General features: G+C 44.0%; 1 long non-coding RNA gene across 1 annotated transcript; it reads left to right on the top strand.

The window, feature by feature from the left end:
- The first annotated feature begins 426 nt into the window (after nt 1-426).
- Nucleotides 427-20,480, top strand: LOC142803266 (uncharacterized). Its single transcript, XR_012894033.1, has 3 exons — nt 427-685; nt 18,802-18,982; nt 20,407-20,480. It is a non-coding gene; the product is annotated as an uncharacterized LOC142803266 (long non-coding RNA).
- Nucleotides 20,481-20,495: the final 15 nt, after the last annotated feature.

Genomic DNA, 20,495 nt, shown 5'->3' on the forward strand with positions numbered 1-20,495 from the left:
ACACGAAATAAAAAGATGTGAATAGTCTCCTGCACTTTTTTTCTATGCAGCAGCCCATCCGTTCTTCCTTGTTTTGCGTGACTGTCATGCGTGCCAAACGGGTTTGACTTGATTTTGTGTGTTTCTGACTGCTCAGGAAGAGATAGCAGCATGCAGCCTAAAAGCGCGAAGCCTTGATATGCCGAACACCTAGCGCTCACGTTGTACACCGGCTTTTAATAAATAGGTGGCGTGAAGTAGATTTTCCCCGTGAAGGCACCTCCTCGTCTTTCAGTAGGTGTAACACCACCTAGATAAATTATTCAAGTCTGCTATACCGAGCCTGGCTTCTGACGTCACTAACTTGCGACTCTCGTGTCCTGCCGAGAGCGCATGCACGCTCACACCGTTCGAGAGAGCTGCTTGCTAAGCCTGACGCTGCGTGCTAGTGTTTCTTTTGGCAACTGCATGAAGACGACACAGTTTTTCGGCCTCTGTGACGTGCTGCGTGGTGATTTGATGTGTTTTGTTCACAAAAAGTTCGCGCACTAGCGTACACCTACAAGTTCTCGCAATGCGGCAGTACTGCAGGCCCAACCGTCGCCGATATCGAAGGTCCGAGTGGTTCGTTCCACAGGGAGCACCAAAAACTGAGAGTGTGCCGTTCATCGAGATGACACGTATGCGTTCTCTCCGTCATTCAAAGGTATTCTTTTTGTTTGTTGTAAAAGGACTAATACCACATATCGTGCTTTGCGTAAAGTGCGGTCGTGTTTGCTTGACCCGTTGCCGTAAACCTTGACGTGAGGCACTTTTCGCTGAACGTCATTGACACGCTCAGCTCCGCGATAACGTTAGTGTCGAGAGGCAGTGCTATGAATCAAAAACATCTCGAAATTTTGTCGAGCGTGTTTGCGAGACACTGACTGCTTGGCTACAAAGCGGCGGGGAAATGAAATAGGTACGCGTTAACGCTCTGCTCAACCAATTTCAGAAGCAGAGCGTGGAACGCTTTTGACGTAATGCGGCACGCACCCACCGCGGGCTTGTTGTAAACCTCCGATTACCTTGTTTAAGGTAGGGGCCTGTGCGGTCTGCGAAGTGGACAGTGTGTGGTCTGCGAAGTGGACAGTGTCGCAGCCAGACCCCGTCTCGTCCACAAGCTGATACATCTAGTAAGCGGCAGACACTATAGATGTTCCTATGTTACCTAGAGGGAGCTCTGGCGATGCGAACGTACCGCCGTCATGGGAATGATGAGTATACCACACTCATTCGCCTGGTCATCATGCTGGCTGCTTCAAGCACACTTGCGGCTTTGTATATTGTTTTGTTTTGGCGTCCATTTCGGATTAGAGGATGGATCGGTGTGAATTTCGTGACCAGATTTGAGTTGAAGAAGTAAACCTTTAATGCCTCATTTTTTGTGTTAGACCCAATATTAACGAGATATATTAGACAATCATGCCAAGGAGAGTTTGCAAGGGGGTTAGTAACCAGATTTGAATTGAAGAAAAAAAGTAAACCATTAATGCCTCATTTTTTGTGTTAGACCCAATATTAACGAGATATAACAGACAATCATGCCAAGGAGAGTATGTAAGGGGGGTTCGTAACCGTTATGTTAATGTGAAGAAAGCAAAGTGGACGAAAGATAGCTTGCCACTGCAGGGACCAAACCTGTGGCCTTTGAATAACACATCCGATGTTCTACCAAAATAGCTACCATGTTGGCTTTCCCCCCGTCCACTTTATGGGGTGCATATGTGCATTAAACGTGGGAGCTAGATTTGAATTGGTGAGCCTGGAAAGGTTAAGAGGTGAAGTGGAGCTACTGAATGTTGCGTACGCAGTCTGTTATTCCTGAACTCCGGTGTCACTCATTCTTTTTTTTTTCTATAACTGCCTTTAACCTTCAAATCCCAGGTGGAGTGATGCCTAAACGCAGAACGCTTCCTAAATTTAGGGAATAGTTCAAACGGAGTCTCTCAATTAGGGGAACTAGGTGAGCGGTGATAGTAAGCAAAATACGGATCACATGATGCATTCACGCGCGCGCACAGACGCACTCAATGAAACGTTTCTCTCAACACATAATGTAAATGTTTGCTCACAACAAAGTAAATGCAGGTCATACTAGTCCAAACAGAGCAAGAAGGATGAACCTTAGACAAATACGTTTACTACACCCATCATTCCAATACTGGCTGAAACGCCATGCATTGCCTATTCTCATGGATTGTAACGACAGAGTACCCGTTAGTTTACTTATAAGAAACTTCATGGCAGAGAAAAATGTAGGTTACAAACTAAGAATAAATAAAAGCTTTGTCTATCACTACCCCTACTAGACAGAATCACCATAGACTGGCCAACCAATCACATCGGCTTATTTTTGTGACGTCAACGACGTTTGGCTAGATTCACACAGCCTCTTGTTGCCGTCGCTACATTTAAGTCGGAAACTAAAAGCCAATCACACGAAACGAAATTTGATCAGACGCGAAAAATGGTGTACCAGCAGCACGAAACTTGAAGTTTAGAGATAACGTCCTGACAAGTTGCATAACGTCCTGCAAATTGGTGATGACTGTAATGTGTTATTTTAAAACGTATGTGTCGACATCTGTTATACTTGCTGAATTTGAATTTTGTGTCCCCTCATTCAAAAGCAGAATGAAATTTGTATCCTTTGTTCCACTTCACCTGAGCAAATGTATGGGTGGAGGGACCTTAGTCAGGCAGAGGTAATCTGCCTTTAGTCCCTTCAATCTAGGCAATCATTGTTTTTTCTGAATAAACAGTGAATGAATGAATGAAAGTTTCATCAGATAATCTGTCATCACTCTTTAGGCTATATACTGGGTAGGATAGGTGAACCTTTAGTTTTTGTATGCATGGTATTGTCACGTGGTCATGACGTTGACAAATGCAGCAATCGAAGTGTTCAAAATCAATACGCGCGGTGCACTGATAGCAGCGGACAGATTGTTGGGAATCGATAATCTCTTCCGCAGTACACGCATTGGCATTTCTACATGCGTCCTCAAACAATCACACCTTATCGTTGATCACCGTGTTAGATTCATATAAACTTGATTGCTCATTTCCTGTGCTATCGCAACAGAATGATAAACAATCACAAAGCTGCTGATGTTTGCGGCTTGGTAAGCTGCGCGCCACGAACAGTCTTCGTGGGTGAAATATGAGTATATCAAAATAACACAAGTGGCAACGCCCGCCATCTGAAGGAGTATCACTCTGTTGCCTAAAAGAGTAATACCTGGTTTTTAACGTCCGAAAACCCGATATATGATTAAGAGAAACGCCTTAGTGGAGGGCTCCAGATATTTATACCATCTGGTGTTCTATAACGTGTCCTGAGTAGGAGTCACTGAGACACTGAGTAGGAGGACAGTAGGAGTCACATATTACCACCCCCGTTTCGCTGGCTATAATGTATAATGTAACAGCAAGATATACAGCGCTGCTGTCGATCTGTGCGAAAAAGTTTTACTAAGAAAAAAGGAGGGTTCGGGGGGGGGAGGGGTGTCGCCTGTAAAATTTTCTCTTGGGAAACTTGCATCCTTTCTCAATGGAGGCAAAATGGCTTGAAGCCAGTGTGCCTAGAATTAGATATACGTTAATTAACCCCTGGTGATGAAAATTTCCGGAGAACTTCACCATGGCATCTCTTATAATCATATAGTGGTGTTGGGACGTGAAGCCCGAATTGTTGAAATTAAAACCTACACCGTGTATATTAAGACTGTTCTGGAGTCGGGATAGGAGCGGGGTAGGTGGGGAAGGACAGACGGATACTGGTACGCATGGACGTGCGCAGAAGGGGGTGGAGGGTGGCGGATGAAATAATAAAGCTCTCTCGTGTCTTTTACTCAACTCAACACAGTCGGAACGATTTAAGCTGCCCCCGTTATACTTCGCTTTGCCCGTGGTGATGCAGTCTCGCTGCGTCATGCTGGTGCCCTACACGAGCACGCCGCTCATGTTGCTACATCTGTACGCCTCAATTCGAAGCGCAGGACCGGTGAGTAGATGTGATCTCTAGCTTGCGCTTGAGATAAACCCTCTATCTACATTTGAGGCAGCGATGATTTGCAGAGAGTAATTCATAAATTGGCCATCCTTAGTACAACCGTGCAATACTTATCATAACTTTCCGTAACCTCGCAAAACTGAGGAAATTGAGCATGACCTTGAAATATTTAGAAAAATATTAGCAATCCCCTACAACACCTAGCCTAACCACGCAATAATCACCAAAACCTAGTATAACCTCGGAAAACTTAGCAGAAGCTAAGCAAAACCTCGAAAGATGAGGACAAGGTTTAGGTGTGAATCAGCTCTGCTGTGTGTCCAGCCTTGCGCCGCTATAGCGTAAGTTGCTCTCGGTTATTTTGCTGAAAGTACATGAACAAATATTCATAGGAAGAACACATGATAGGAATAGATAGAGTTTCTTTAAGAGAAAAAGCAAATGGAACGTACAGTTGTTGTTTTTCGCGTATAAATAAAATCTGGTTATATGATGGTACTGCTTATCGAAATGCTGAAATGGAAATCGAAGGATTCATCATACTTGATTGGTTTAAATTGTGTTTCTTGTACGCCATTACATAGTAGCTAAGACGGATGATCAAGAGGGCGCAGCACCGCATACAATCTGATTTCTACGTGTTCTTCTGGCAGGGAAATTCTTGGCTGGCAAAAGGAGATCTTGATAATGGGTATTCCAAAAATACAGACTCGTGTATCTCTAAAACATGTCCTGAAAAGGGCAAATCTGTTTCGTCTAAATGGCACTCTCTAACAGTATATTAACCTAACAGTGCAAATGTTCTTTCCTATCAAGCAGAAAGTATGCTTGTATTTTCCATCACAGAGGGGTGCAACTTCTATAGTCGTTGGTCAAAGTTGTCTTATCAAGTCATGCTCCTAGCGCTGGGTAGTTCACATAGATGTGTATCATTGCACAAATGGCTGAGTGACATGACTTGTTGAAAAACATACGTGTTCCTAATTTTCTGCCAACAGTGCTTCGCGATTAGTAGCATATTAGATGGGAAGTATCTTATGGTCGAGTTGAATCCGGCGAGCGGCGGGACCACCCTGACTGCACACGCGCGTCCCCCCTCTTTTAGCTTTTTACACTCCCTCCCATTCTCTCCTCGCAACGCCGACGCAAGCAGCGTCTGCTAGCCTACGCTTCGTCCCCTCTCTCTTCTCGGCGTAACCTTTCCGCGGCGGTTATGCTCTATTGTGGTTGCGCGTTCCTTCCGATGCTCCTACGCTCCACCCTCTCTCGCATCGCAGTGCTGACGCAGGCAAAGTCTGTTAGCGAGTTTTATACTGTTCGCTCTGCACAACCATTCACTAGCCACTCGTACATACAGGCACTGGATCTTGACCTCCAAAGTAGTGCCGGTGGGAGACGTCTCGTGTGCTTTGTTCAACAATAAAAACTCGCAGCATGCACGTTAACTAAAAGATGACAGTGGGCCTTTGTGTCCAATCAGAAGCTTCTGTCTCTCATTGCCTATTAGCAGCAATTGGCATGTTCGAGAAGGAAATACCGGCCCATCGCTGCTTGCCTTTCGCCTCCCCAGACTTCTCTCCTGCGCAACGCCGTGAGGAGCGCCAGCGTTACTGGCGCCGCGCAGCATACGCGTTAGCTGACGCAGCTTCGCATCTACATGCGATTTCCTTTAAGGGTAGCTGGCGTAATTATTTTATTTATGTAGATGTGAGCATGTTAGCATAGCTCGCTGTGCTGTAGGCGCTGTACTCTCAACGCTTTTGTTTTTCGGAACGACTGCTCGTCCTTCGTCCTTTAATATCGACAGATCCCGCATCACGACTGATTGCTTCCAGCTCGCAGGCAAAGTTACTTTAAAAATAGGAATCGAGTAGGAGGACTTTGTTGACAGCACTATGGTTCCACGCATCCACGGTTGATAAGGTTTTGTCTCATTTCTAGCAATCGCGTACTATCAGCAGCCACACGTGAGCTAAGAAAGTACATTGAAACAGTCAAGTGAATGCTCCAATTGAGTGAGACATTATTATCGGATTCATGTTCAGCAAACTTAGCAAACTTAGTCAGAAGTCGTGGGTCTCATGTTCAGAAAACTCACCACACTTAGTCAAACCTCATGGGCCTCACGCTAAGCAAACTTCTTTCACGTGTTTGTTATAGGACATCTGTAAGTGGCCACTACCACCCTCAATGTAGGCTTATTACCATGATTACTGCTTTGAGAGACAGTGCAAAAGCACTTCTACATTTAAATGCTTCCTTCAATAGTGGTTTTCTGATTACAAGTCCCTGCAATCGTTACGATAGCGCCGCAATTAGAGATTTATCTTCCTCAAATCAATTCATCTCAGATCACCGCCTTACGTCTTCACTTCGCAGTACTTGCTGGGACTGCTGCTCAAGGTAATCTTGTGCATGAATTTGGTGATAGCGGCCAATACCATGCTGCTCGTCTAGTAGCAGTTGCAAGGCACCACCACTCTTGCCTGTGCGGCTCGGGCAGCCTTGTTATTGTTTAGCAGGTTGCGCTGACAAATACTTAATGGGGTTTTTGAATGGGAACAGTTTCTCTCATTTTAGATCTACACCATCGATCAGAGCATGTATTTGCTTCTTGACGAGAAATACTTCAAAGCGAATGCGGTAGGGACATGTTATTCATTTTCATGTTTATACCATGTTGGAGTTTTCTTTATTTACGGATTCCTGTTGAATAAAGTTAGGCGAGACCTACTGCACTATGACGTGATAGGATTTCCGGAATACATCGCAAGAGAAAACATTCTTTTTTTGTATGCCCCGAACATATTCTCTATATGACATGCATGACACAATAAATTTATGCATTAGTGGTGAGGCGTTTGTCTATATATATACGTAGCTTAAAACAGGAAAAATACGATCACGGCTTGTGCGAAGTTTTGAGTAAGAAAAATTGTTCTGCAGTTGCGAACAAGGTCCATAAGCCTGCCTTCTAAAGGAGTATGGTGCTTCCGAACTGATTTTAGCCTCATGCCGTTTCACACGAACGTATGCTAGCGGACAAGAACGAACAGGTGTTGCCGCCACTTTCGTACACTACACTACGCAATGACACACAGTTGCGGGAAGCCAAGAGTCGTGTGCACGTAAATCCTAAAGGCCTTAAATGTGCCCTTTTTGTGTATTCCTGTTTGTATTACAGATGACGCTGCTGTGACGTTCTTTCCTTTTTGTCAACGCTTCGAAGCGCATTGCAGAGCTCGCGGCAGCGCCATCTGTGTTCACACGTGCTTGCCATGTTGATGCAAGCCATCTCCTCGCAATCGAACGTCGGAAGAAAGACGGACAACGACCGAAATAGGAAGCGGAAGTTATCGGCGAAGGCGCCAGGCATCACAGCGTCAACGCGGACAATTGTTGGGGACATGCACGCCTGCCGATTCTCCTGTTTTCTTGGGAGACTCCTGAAGTTCAAGCAAATGTTCCAGTTTTGTTGTCACAGCCGGTTGTCTCCCGAAAAACAGCCCCAACACCACCATAATGAAAAGCAGAGTCGTTCTACAGTCTTGCGGCCTTCATCTATCGCGTGCAAAGGAAAGCGCGTCTTGAATTGTTTTTCCAGCAGTACTTCTGTGTCGTACGAAGGAGCGTACATAGGTTAGGAAGGAGCTACTAGCGGTCTCGGATCCTAGCCCATCATGTTGATGAACTACCCTCGCGCGCCGGCACCGTGTATTTGGCACTTTCAGTATGATCACTGACGTCTAAAACCTTTACTGGCAGCGATTCGGAGCTGTCCATGAGGTTCCTAACGGCCTTGAGAAACAATAAATGAAAAATAAAAATTTTCACTAGCTTTCTCTTGTCGCATTCCAATTTTCCACATTTTCTTGTGACACGGTGAGATTCTATAGCGAGTTCTTACCTAGGTAAGTATGCTGTACTATGGAAACTAAATACGCATTTGTTGTGGTGGCTGTTTTTTGATTATATTGCGTACAAGCATTTTGAACGGCACGACCGCAAAGCTGAATTGGTCGCCCAAAAACTAGAAACTAGATGTGATGCCCAAAAACTAGATAGCAACAAAAATAATGTTATGTTTTTATACAGAAGGGTAGATGAGCCAACGAGATTTTAAAAAGTAAACTGAGTCTTTTTGAGAAAAGTATCATATTGAGAGCTTAGGCATTTTCGATAAACCTTCGATAAAGTTTCGCCATTATTGTGGTGTAAAACGAAAACTCCATGACACCGTGAGAGTTGCTTAAAAAAGCGCAAGCATCAAGTTATTACGTACCAAGTTTCACTAAGTTGTTTGGAGCAATATTTATTCGGAATGCAGACATTTTGTGCGCTCTGCCATGCTTTTTTTCCTATAAAGCATTTTAATGCGTAAAAAAAGTAACTCGGAAGATAATATACTATTTGTTGTTTTTGACAAAAAAGCGCACAGTTTTTTTTACTTCGGTGCGCCTAAAGTTCAAAAATCACGAAAGTGGTTGAAATACGTATCTCGCCACCAAAATTTTAATTTTTTTGAGATGAGCGCATTTTTTTTCCACAAAAGTGACTCTCAAGCCATCGTTCTGGCCGCATTGCCTAAGCTCTCAGTCAGTTTCAAATTTCATCACACAAGGGAACGGTGATCAGGACCTCGGTATTCAGACTCATCCGTACACACCTTTGAGTCAGTTTGGGTGATCGGTATTGACACAATGTTGTATTCCTTGTGCTCATTCAAAATTGACCTGTACATGAGGTGTGGGAAGGACCGCTTACAGTTGCTCCTTTCTGTCCTCTATTATTGTATGGAACTCGGCCTTAATCGGATGCCGTGGAGCGCCAGCAAGCGATTGGACCCACGAAGGCTACGCGGGGCGAGTGAAAAGGATTTAGAGCTAACCACTTCACAAAGTGGCTTCGCGCCGCTTCAAGATAGTGGTTTTGTGGCTCGCAATGAATCAATTCAAAACATTCACGCAACGTTATGTTTTTCAATCAGCACACAGCGTCTTACTGCGGAAAAATCGCACCATACCTACGGAGTGAATGATGAGTGGACAAAGCTGCGGAGGTACATTGGTAAACCGCGAATCCTCCGTAAGTCTTACCCGGTTAATCGTAATGTAAATACATGAAAAACACTTTGTGCGTGTTTCACCGCTGCTTTGCGGGCTCTCCGCTCAGAATTTTCTTGCCGGCGCTTCCGTGCAACTTCAGCTCCAAGGGCCCTCACCTGCGGATCTTGACGGCGAGCACGAGCTGCAACCGCTTTTCGAGCACACCACTGTGCCACCTTGTCTTCGTCGCTCATACTTAAGTGGCGTTGTGTGTATATGTCCTTGGGATTAATATTCCATAGCAGGATGGCGTTAGTGGTTTTCACAGCATATCTATAGAGTGAATGGTGATGAGTGGGGCGAAGGGTTCAACCGTCCATCCGTGTCCAACGGTCCATCCGTCCGTGCTACCATCTATCCGCTAACGCTTCCATCCGTCTGTAGGTTCGTGCTTCTGTCCGTTCCTCCGGGCGTTCATCCATCTGTCTTTCCATGCATGCTTCCGCCCGTCCATCCGCGTGTCCAACCGTCTGTGCGTGCGTGCGTCCGTGCTTCCGTCCGTCCTTTCGTTCACCCGTGCTTCTGTCCGTCCATGCTTCCGTTCGCCCATGCGTTCGTCAGTGAGTCCGTCCATCCGTCTATGTGTCCATTTGGACGCACGAACAGATGGACACAGGGATAGAGGCACGGGCGCATGAACGGACGCATGAACGAGCGCACGCACAGAAGCACGGATTAACTGACGAACGCATGGATGGACGGATGGATGGAAGCAAGAACGAATTAACAGACAAAAGCACAGACGCAAGGACAGGTGAACGCATGGGCGGACGGACAGAAGCATGAACGCACGAACGGACGGATGAACGCTTCTCCCCGCTCATCATCATTCACTCCATGGATGTGCTGTGATTTTTTTATTGTTCAAGAACGCACACGAGAAATCTCCCACCGGCCCCAGCAAGGGATGCTTCGCATAAAAAAAGGGAGGGGGGCATGGAAAGGACTCACACGCACTGCACTCGGGAGGGTCGTGACTGACCAGTGTGACCTAAAGTCTGACCTCATTTCCTCGATGCCTTTGTTGGCGGTGCGCCATCGCCGCAAGGAATGCCGTGAGCAGAGACTGGAGTACATTGGCAACACTGGTGTACACGCCGGTCAGTACTGCCGGACAAGGTGCGAGTATAAGAAGCTCGCCGAGCAAGCTCCTGAAATTGTGACAAGTATTACGAGTGGCTTCCATCGGGATAGTCGATTCCTCAGCGTAACGTGGGCGTCTACAACGGCTGATGCAAAAAGTCATACCTTTATGACGTCACGTTTGCGTTACAGGTCAGCGCAATTTGTAATGTCATTTTGACGTCATAGAGAGGCTGCTACTGCGTCATCGTGGTGTACCGTAACACATTGGGATACTGCGAGAAGCTGTCATCCCGCGACACAGTTGATTAGTACAACATTGGCAGATATAAGAGGCAATGCTGCATAACCACGTCATGCTTTGAGAGTTGCTCCAATCCTGGAGGGGCGTTCAAAACCTCGTTAAATAAGGAAAGCTGTCGGTACAATGGAATTTAATTAATGCAATGGAGTCAAAAGAAAAAGAAAAACAGGTGGATATTTTCTTCAATTTGCTTAGGCGAATGCATAAGGTACACTGTGACTACAATCTATCATCATCATCATCATCATTATCAGCCTGACTCTGCTCACTGCAGGGCAAATGCATCTCTCATGTTCCGCAAATCAACCCAGTCCTGTGTTTTCTCCTGTCACGTTATCCCATTGACAAGTCTGACCTAAAGTCTGATCTCATTTCCCGACGCCTTAGTTGGCGTTGGAATCTCATGGGTCTACCTAACTTTCAGTCTTCTCTTCGTGTGTTTGCCTTATTTGGAAATTCAGTCCGTTACCCTTAATTTGGTAAGCCTCCAGGTATCTGCTTTGTAGGTAAGTACCAGCAAGATACCGCCGTATATACCTTTTTCTTGGGGGTTCCAATAAATGTTGCGACTCTTAAAACATCTTTGCGCTTTGTGCACATTCAACCCAGCCCTCGTAAGCGCATCTAAACTTTTCTTTTTCTACATTTGTACCGTTACTTCAAGAACCCCCTTTTTTTTCATAATACGTGCAATGTGGTAAACTGATTATGACTGTATAAATAACCTTTATTTATTTCTTCTGTTTATTAGTTTTGCTTTAGTGGTCGTTAATGATGATGATACTGATGTACTACGTCACCGGCTTACACTCATGCAGTGGAAGTGACCAAGAAATTGTCAAATTTTAGAAAATGGATATATCAATTGTATAACTTATGAGAAATCATATAATTATGGCTAATGAAAATTATGGAATAATTGACAACAGTAACTTCTCAATATAGAATGATAACCGGTATGAGTCAAGTGAATATTTTTAGACGATGAAGCTGACATCCCTGTGATAGTCGTCGAACGAGGATGAAGTGTCCTTGTCACCTTCATGATGACATTTTTTTGCTATTAGGAGTTTATCATGGATAAACTTTTAAAATAAATTTTGTAGAGTAATCTTTCAATAATCGGCTGCAATAGGAAAGGAAAGCTTTAATTTACAAGTCATTCCATGTGAAATAATTAACGCCTAAGAAATTTAGGATATTGCTTTTTTCAGACTTCATAGGAGATACATCAAACATACTTGTGATGATTTTTGCATCTACATAGTGAGTTTTTCCTCTTACTTTGTACGCATTTGCTTATCCGCCTTTTATGATGATCATGCTGATGAATCAACAACCGCAACAGTCTAAATATTGACATTGTCACCCTTTATTTAGATCACACTTATTCCTTGTCTTTCTTTTTAGGGGCGAAGCTCCTTAAAGCGGTACCCGTTCGTCCCTCGTAGTAGTAGTAGTAGTAGTCGTAGTCGTAGTGTGTAACCAGTTTTAGATTTTGACCTCAAAGGAGGTACCGGTGGGAGAATTCTTCTGTGCGTTGTTGAACAATAAAAAAATTGCAGCGTGCGCGTTAACTAAAAGCCGAATTCTCCTGCCTCTCATTATCCCTTAGCAGCCATTGGCATGTACATTGAGCACTATCTGACAAGGAATGGTTGCTAGGTTATACTCGCTGGGTGTAACCTGCTTGGCTTTTGAAAGGTTCAGCTAGCGTTGGGCCACAGTGCCATGAATACAGTGAAGTAGTATATACCATGAACTCGAGGTGGTTAAAGGTGGGAAGTAGACACGAAGCGCAAGCCGTAAGAAAGCATGCGCGTGCCTCCTCTCGTTCAGTCCTTGGAATGTTCGCTGGATGACGGTGCTTCTATATGAGGAATATATGATGAAAAGATGCGAGATGGTAGTACTTGGAGTGTTGAATAGGTGGACGAACGGACACACAGACAGGTGCATAGACGGACGAACGAATGGCTGCACGGACGGATGGACGCATGGCCGGATGCAGGAGGAGATGCATGAATGAACGCAGAGACGGATGCACAGGTGGACGTGTGGACGCATGAAAAGGCGCACGCTCGGACGGGTGGATGAATGCACGGGTGGCCACACAGACGCACGCATGGACGAACGGAAGCAAGAACGAATGAACGGACGGATGCTTCGCCCCACTCTCCATCATTCACTCGGTGGATATGCTGCCATTTTTTTAAACTTTTGCACAGCCTAGATGATTGCCTTAGCTGATACCTTTTTCTAATAAATGGTCACTCTCTTTCTGTGTTTCATACTTTTCATTCATTTGACGTTGCAATCGACAGTGTGGCCAACACCCTTCCTGGGTTTTGAAATACTTTCCCCTAGGCTAGGGTTGGGAACCTTTGTGGCGAAAGGCCAAATTGCATGAAGCCAATTTGGCGGCCAACCGACAAAGGGTGGGTGGCTTCACAGGCAATGACAAAAAATTTGGCCAATTGACAAATGTACAAAACTGCAACAAAAATTGCTTATTTTCAACACGAGTGTACTTAGGTTGCAATAGAAAAACACCAGTTGGAATGTCAACTGGAAGTGATAATTCTCTGTTCCTAACTCACCTCTTTTCAGATAAAACTGCCCACGTGCGTCTTCAGTGTCGAGAGTAAAAGGGGGAGGGGGAGTCCAGACAGCGTGCAGTGCCGCAGGTTTTCAACCCCTACGCCAGGTCATGAAACAAAGCAATATAGTGTGGTTGCGGTGTCATCATATTAAAGAGTTAAATACCTAAAAAAGTGGATGCACTTCCGTACTGTGACTATGCCATGGGAAAGAAGCAAAACATTAGGCTTGCGAGAAAATGTGGGTGATTTTCGTCGCTCCTTCACTACTACAGCTTCCACCATAACCAATAACACTGGAGTAGTGAGTGAAAGGCCAACCAGTAACCACCAAACCTCACGTGCTTTCTTGCACTCTTCCGTGAAGAGGAAAAAAATCTGCACGTGAGCAGCTTGTTTCGTGGCCTGGTATAGAAGAAGAAGTGAATTCGACTGTGAAGAAGCTGCCCGGGCTCAGGATCGGGCGGCAGTATCCTTATTGTTCTTTGAGAGTTCTTCATTTTCCGGTAACTGTATTGGTCTTTCTCAGCTGAAGCGAGTGATTTCATTTTGATGTCATTTTCTTCCCCCGGCCAAGGGCACTCCCCTTGGTTAGCTTCCACTCCCGCCAAGGATCTGCCGATAGACTATTTGTTACGTAGTGGAGCGAGAAGTGTCCCTGTGGCGCTGGTACCTACAGATGGAGGCAGTATTCCGATGAAGAACGCAAAGGCGATTCAAGTGGAGCATCAAAATGCCACTTCGCATCCCCAGGAGATTACTGACGTCCGACAGTTTGGTCGCGGAGGCATCCTGTGCTGTTCCGCAGATCAGGAATGCATTCGTGAGCTCCTGCAATGTTCCGAATTCACAGCGCATCCGGTAAGCCCATTTATTCCGGCACACCTCGCATGCTCGAAAGGATTAGTCCGCGGTGTAGACACAAGCCTGACATCTGCAGATGTGCTCGATTTGTTTTCTGTGGCAGGTGTAATTTCAGTTTACAGGTGCACCCGTACAATTGACAACATAAAATCACCAACGGAATCGGTGATAGTGACCTTTTAGGAACAGTCCGACCTTCCGAAATTAAGGCATGGCCACTGATCTATAAGGTAGAGCCACTTTCCCCCAAACCCCTGCAGTGTTTGAAATATTGGCGATATGGACATAGCGTCAGAGGGTGCCGATCAGTTCTTAGATGCCGTCTGTGTGGCGAAAATCATGACAGCCGCGAGTGCAGCTCTGAGAAAGAGAGGTGCTGCTTATGTAATGGGGCGCACCCTGCAGACTCCGCAGACTGTGCAGCAAAAGAAAGGGAGCTTGCCATATTGGATATTTTGGAACGCAAGAAGTGCTCTCGGAGAGAAGCCGTTGCAGAAATGCAGGAGAGATCCAAAGGATATGCCAGTGTTGCAGCACGTAAACCCACCGCCATGGATGCATCTCTCGCAACATCTATCGCAGAGGCCGTAGAGAAGGCTATGGAAAAGGCACCGGAACGCCTCGCAAACACCCTTTTTGAAAGCTTGGCACATTTGGTTTCCAATCAACTATCTCAAATTCTCGGTGTAGCATCTACGAACGATTGGGCTCCTCAGACATCATTGGTATCGCAGCGTACAGAAATAGAAAGTGCGACAAGAAGTCAGCGAGCGGTTTCTCCTGAGGCAGGGACTTCCAAAACAACGGAAGACGGTGATCTTACGGATGATTCGGAAGCATGTGCAGATATGGATATGGACTCTCATAAGGCTCTGAAGCGAACCCGATCTCCCCAATCAAAAAACTCTTCGCATAATTCGAAGTCTAAAAAGTATCTGTCCAAAAAAGAATTCTTTGAGAACATGTCTAAGAAAGACTTTTTGCGAAAGGACATTTTGGACCAAGCAGTTTCTGCTACGGTTCTGTCGTTAAAATAGGTTCACTAACCATATTACAGTGGAATTGCAGATCTATATTTTCCGCAGCCACAGACCTATCATACCTTTCTTCACAACTTTCAACGGATATTATATCACTGCAAGAATCCTGGCTTTCAACCAGCCAGAAGTTTCACCTAAAAAATTATCGGCTATTTCGATTGGACCGACCTAGCAGAGGTGGTAGGCTTGCTGTCTTGATAGCAACTAAGTTTAGTCACAAAGCTACGATCTCTTATCGTCGTGTGACTCCAGATTCTGAAATTTTGATAGTAGACATAATATTACCAGACGATTCTCCCTTGTCGTTTGTTAATGCGTATTTCCCAGCCGGGGAGCAAGACACACGAAGTCTAGACGATATGTTCTCTGCCTGCAGAAAGGATATATTAATCACTGGAGACTTCAATTCACATCATATGGCCTGGGGTTTTAAAACAGATTTAAGCGGAAAACAATTGTGGGAATGGGCTATTGACAAGAATTTATCTTGTTTAAATTCGCAATCTGCTACTTTTGTCCGAGGTCTCTCTAAATCTGTAATTGACTTGACATTTTCAAGCTCATCTCTAAATATATGTTCGTGGCAAACTTTAGGCTGTGCTACTAACAGTGACCCCTTGCCTATTAGTTTTGTACTGAACTTTCCAAGAATACATGTCGCCGAAAAGGCCTGCTCATTCCTCAACTATAGAAAATTAGAAAAAGACTTGAGGGCTACTTTTGATCACCGCAAGGACATACAAGGTGACATTAGGGCTATGAGTCTGTGTGCAGTGTTAAAAAGATCAGTAAAAGACGCAACGTTTAAATTAGACTCGGCCACAAGAGGTTCTTTTAGTCCTTGGTGGACTGAAGAGTGCACGAGGAGCTATAGTAAACGGAAAGCTGCATGGAAACAACTGCTGGTCAATCAATGTTCAAAAAATTGGTGTGATTATAAATTCGCAGCAGCAGACCTCAAACGCACAGTAAGTACAGCAAAAGATGGTTATAATATGAAACGACATGAGTATCTTTCTAGGGCTAAAAACAAAAAAGCGCTTTTCAGATTTTTAAGATCTCGAAAAAAGTTTCCACCAGCTGAAAATATTGACTCTTCTGTTCTTTCCCCCCGTGAGCTCTCTGATTTATTAGAAAATATTGTGAAAGGGCTCCAAGATAGATTTATGTCAACTCTACCACTGCACATTGTGAACCCAATGGCAGACGAGGATTTCGAGGAGGTTACTTTAGATGAGCTGGCAGAGATAAAAAGGCACTTATCTCCTTCGGCACCTGGACCAGACGGGGTAACAAATTCAATGATAAAAGTAATATTCGAGATTTGTCCAGCTGAAGTACTTAATCTGGTGAATTTTTCTTTGACAAAAGCTTGGATACCTGCGGAATGGAAGCTGTCTAAAGTGATTTCACTTCTTAAAAAGCAGGAAAAAGGATTCGCCTTGAACAATGTAAGGCCGATATCAATCACGTCAAATCTGGTTAAGCTAATTGAAAGAGTTTTGAATGCCCGGGTAATGAAATATATTAATAATAACGCAATATTACACCCCAGTCAAATTGGTTTTAGATCCGGTTGCTCAATATGGTGTGCGCATGTTGATTTAGAGCGCCGAACACAACTGGCTCGGCGTCGGCGCCAATACTGTGCTTTAGTTACTTTAGAATTGGCTAAAGCGTACAATAGGGTTTAGCATTCATTTTTATTAAAACAGATGGAATATCACCACTTTCCCAACTACATCACTGCGTGGGTGTCGGAGTTTTTAAGAGGGAGAGAATATTACTGCTTTAAAGATGGGTACTCATCAAATAGATATAAGCAGACACGTGGCGTACCACAGGGGGCTGTCCTGTCGCCAGTTTTGTTTAACATTTTCTTAAGCTCCATTCCATCAACTAAGGATATTCAGTTATATGTGTAGGTGGACGATATTGCTTTCTTTGCAAGTAATACCGACCTTCAATCATTATACCAGAGTGTACAAAATTATCTCAATATGATAGAAAGATGGCTTAAAAATATTCATATGACCCTGAACGTAAAGAAAAGTGTGCTCCTTGCATTCTCTTTTCTTCAGCCTATCAACATCTTGTTAATGTACAGTAATGAGCTCATTCCGTAGGCGAATTCCGTTAAATATTTGGGCATCATTTATAATGACACATTAAATTGGAGAAGTCACATTGATGATGTGTACTCCAAGGCAACACGGGCCATGGGGTGACTACGGAAGCTTGGAAACCGTAAAGCGGGTTTAAGAAGAGATGTGCTAATAATGATATATAAACTTTATGTGCGGCCCATCATGGAATTCGGATGTGTATTATTTTCTGGCAGCGCAGCCTATAAAATGAGACCCCTAATACTGCTGGAAAGAGAAGCGTTGCGTTTGAGTCTGGGTCTACCAAAGTTTGTTGCAAATAACGTGTTGTATATGGAAGCTCGCCTACCTTCTCTGCTAAATAGGTTTAAAAATCTTACTGTGCAAGCATTCTTAAAGATATACAGTTCACACCAAAGACTCTCATTTTACGCTTTCATTCAAGAACCGACTTTATTTTTCGAAACCCATTGGTCGCGACAACACACCCCGCAAATAGTATTTGCACAAGCGCTACTAAAGCATCTGAATGTAAAATTTAGACATATTGGTCCATTACACAACCTAAAGTCAATGCTTAGCATACAATTCGATGATATATTTCCTCATAACGCGAAACAATTGGCATATAGGTATTTAAATGACCAGTTAGCAGATTATCTAGCCCACCTAGAGATAAGCAATATCATAGCGACTGATGCATCTGTGTCAAAAGAAAAGGCTGGGGTTGGCATCTTCTTTCCTTCTTTGGACTGGTCCTTTTCTATTCGACTGCCAGATTATACCCCGGTATTCATGGCAGAATTATTGGCCATTGTTCTTGCCCTACGCAAATTACCCTCAAGCGAATCATTAGCAGTTATCATTACAGATTCGTTATCAGTTTGTAATGCACTTTCTGCGGCAGTAAATTCAGAGCTGATGAATACGTTTCGGCATTTAGTACCGAAAAACGTAAAAAAAAGTGCATTTGCTATGGGTACCAGGCCACCGCGGATTATATTTGAACGAAATTGCGGACTCTTTAGCAGCAGTATCCCTGGGTGGGCCCACTATCCCAGTTTTGCCAGATACGGCTTACGTAACCGCGCTAAGGTTCCGAAATGCTTGCCTGCAATGGGGAAAAGGTAATTTGGATAAATTCAAAGATTTCGAGCATTTCAGCTATTGCTGGAATAAACAGTGGTGTGTATCTCGCCAGTCAGAGGTCACTTATACCAGATTGCGCTGTGCAGTTCCACAACTAAATTATTACCTTAATAAAGCTCAGCTCAAGGCGTCACCGCTATGCATTCGGTGCAACGAAATTGAAACAATTGAACATTTCTTTTTATTCTGTCATCGTTATTCTTATCAGAGAAAAAGATTTTTAGTAGCCCCATTACAAAAGCTAGGAATACAAGTAAATTTACCAGTAATATTATCAATTGGCCGAACTTCATTTGATTACTGCCACAGGGATGTATGCTCCGCTGTGTTTGATTACATCAACGCAACTAAAAGATTACCATGCTAGTGAACAACTACCTTTTCAGATCCTTAGTTTATAGTTTGTAGTTATGTCTTTCAAAAGCAAAATATGGTTTGACCGCTTGCTCAGCACACATTTTTGTTTTTTGGTAGTATTATTTTAAGCTACTTTTTCAGATTGGCTTCATTTTCAGTTTAGTTTCATTTAGGTATCCTGCCGCCCGGTTCTTGGCCCATCCCCCTTTGTGGGTAAGCGCCATCCATCAGAGGTCATCAGCATCCCGGGCGTCATGTCGGACTCCAGCAAGGCCTCACCGAAGGACGTCGAAAGTGAGAAGTTGCGTCGAAAGCTAACGCCGAGGCACCAATTTCATCGTAAGTAATGATTTCTCTTTTCGCTCGAGTCATTAGAGCAAGCGGTTATAACATTGAAAATTTAGTAAAGGAACTGAAGGATTGGGCGTGTCGGTACACGGTCGAGAGGGCAAATCAGCGCAACGGAAAGGAGAAGGCCGAGGAGAGCACACAGAGCGATGAAGTTCCAACAATTTCTTGTTAGATAACAATTAGAAGCTCAGCGCTAATAATAATATTATTTTTATTTAATAATAATGCAGGCCCTACTCGGGCCCAAACAGGCAGGATTGCGAATATCAATAAAAAAAGAAATACCGACAATAAAGCTTAGAACTATCGACAACTTAAGTAGTAAACCAGAAGTAACAAGCAAAATAAATTGAACAAATAAATATGCTTCGCAATAACAAACAGTAACAAACACAAATTTTAAAAATATGCACATAGAATATTTCAAACATGAGGTGGACGCTATACATAAAAAGTGAACGCCAGAATCAACTGCAACAGAGCTGTTAAGCATACACAACGTTAAATATCAAAGGAAAGGCTATTTAAAGACACAACAAATTATTTAGCTGCGTTAGTGTTTACTTCTTCTTCGGGTAATTTATTCCATGGCAATATAGCATGGGGAAAAAGGAAATACTGATGTATATCAAGATTACTAAACGGCTGCTTGATTGTTTTGTTATGGTTTGTACGACAAAACTGCATGGGGGGCTCAGTTATGTAGTTTTCAATATTTTGATTGATAGATTGATTATTTGATTGATTGATTGATTGATTGATTTGCGGGGTTTAACGTACCAAAACCACCATATGATTATGAGACGCCGTAGTGGAGGGCTTCGAAAATTTCGACCACCAGGGGTTCTTTAACGTGCACACCAATCTGAGCACACAGGCCTACAGCATTCCCGCCTCAATCGGAAATGCAGCCGCCACAGCCGGGATCCGATCCTAAGACCTGCGGGTCAGCAGCCGAGTACATTAGCCACTAGAGTATACAGTGGCGGGGCACGTGGTATCTTGTAGTGACCATGGTACACCTGATATAAAAATTTCAAGCTTGATGCAGTTCTGCGATGAGCTAGTTTTTTTCTCAATTTGCCCTATCGCGAAGAAAGGACACAGTGAAAAAACGTGATTATGTAGTGTATATATAAGCCTCGAAGCCAAGTTTTGCGCTCTGATTTCTGGATCAAGTACTTTTGGTGTGGGCTGCAGAGCAGATCCGCATATTCTAATATCGGGAATGCACCAACTCGGAAAGTCTAACCTGCCGACCTGAAGGTCGCAAGTTGCAGCGCGAATGCTCTGAAGTTTGTTAGATGATATAACTCGGCCAACTTTCAGCCCTAAAACGACTTCACGTTATTCTGAATCACTGCGACATCTGTCGGGAAACCTGACGATAACTTCGTGTTTGCTTTACGCAGATACAAGATCGTGGGACCTTCTCGGCTATTTCGTGCCACTGTACCTATCCCCGTTCCTCTACTTTGGCGGAAAGGTAAATCATTTTGTA

This window comes from Rhipicephalus microplus, chromosome 3, assembly GCF_043290135.1.
Source record: "Rhipicephalus microplus isolate Deutch F79 chromosome 3, USDA_Rmic, whole genome shotgun sequence".
NCBI classification, from domain to species: domain Eukaryota; kingdom Metazoa; phylum Arthropoda; class Arachnida; order Ixodida; family Ixodidae; genus Rhipicephalus; species Rhipicephalus microplus.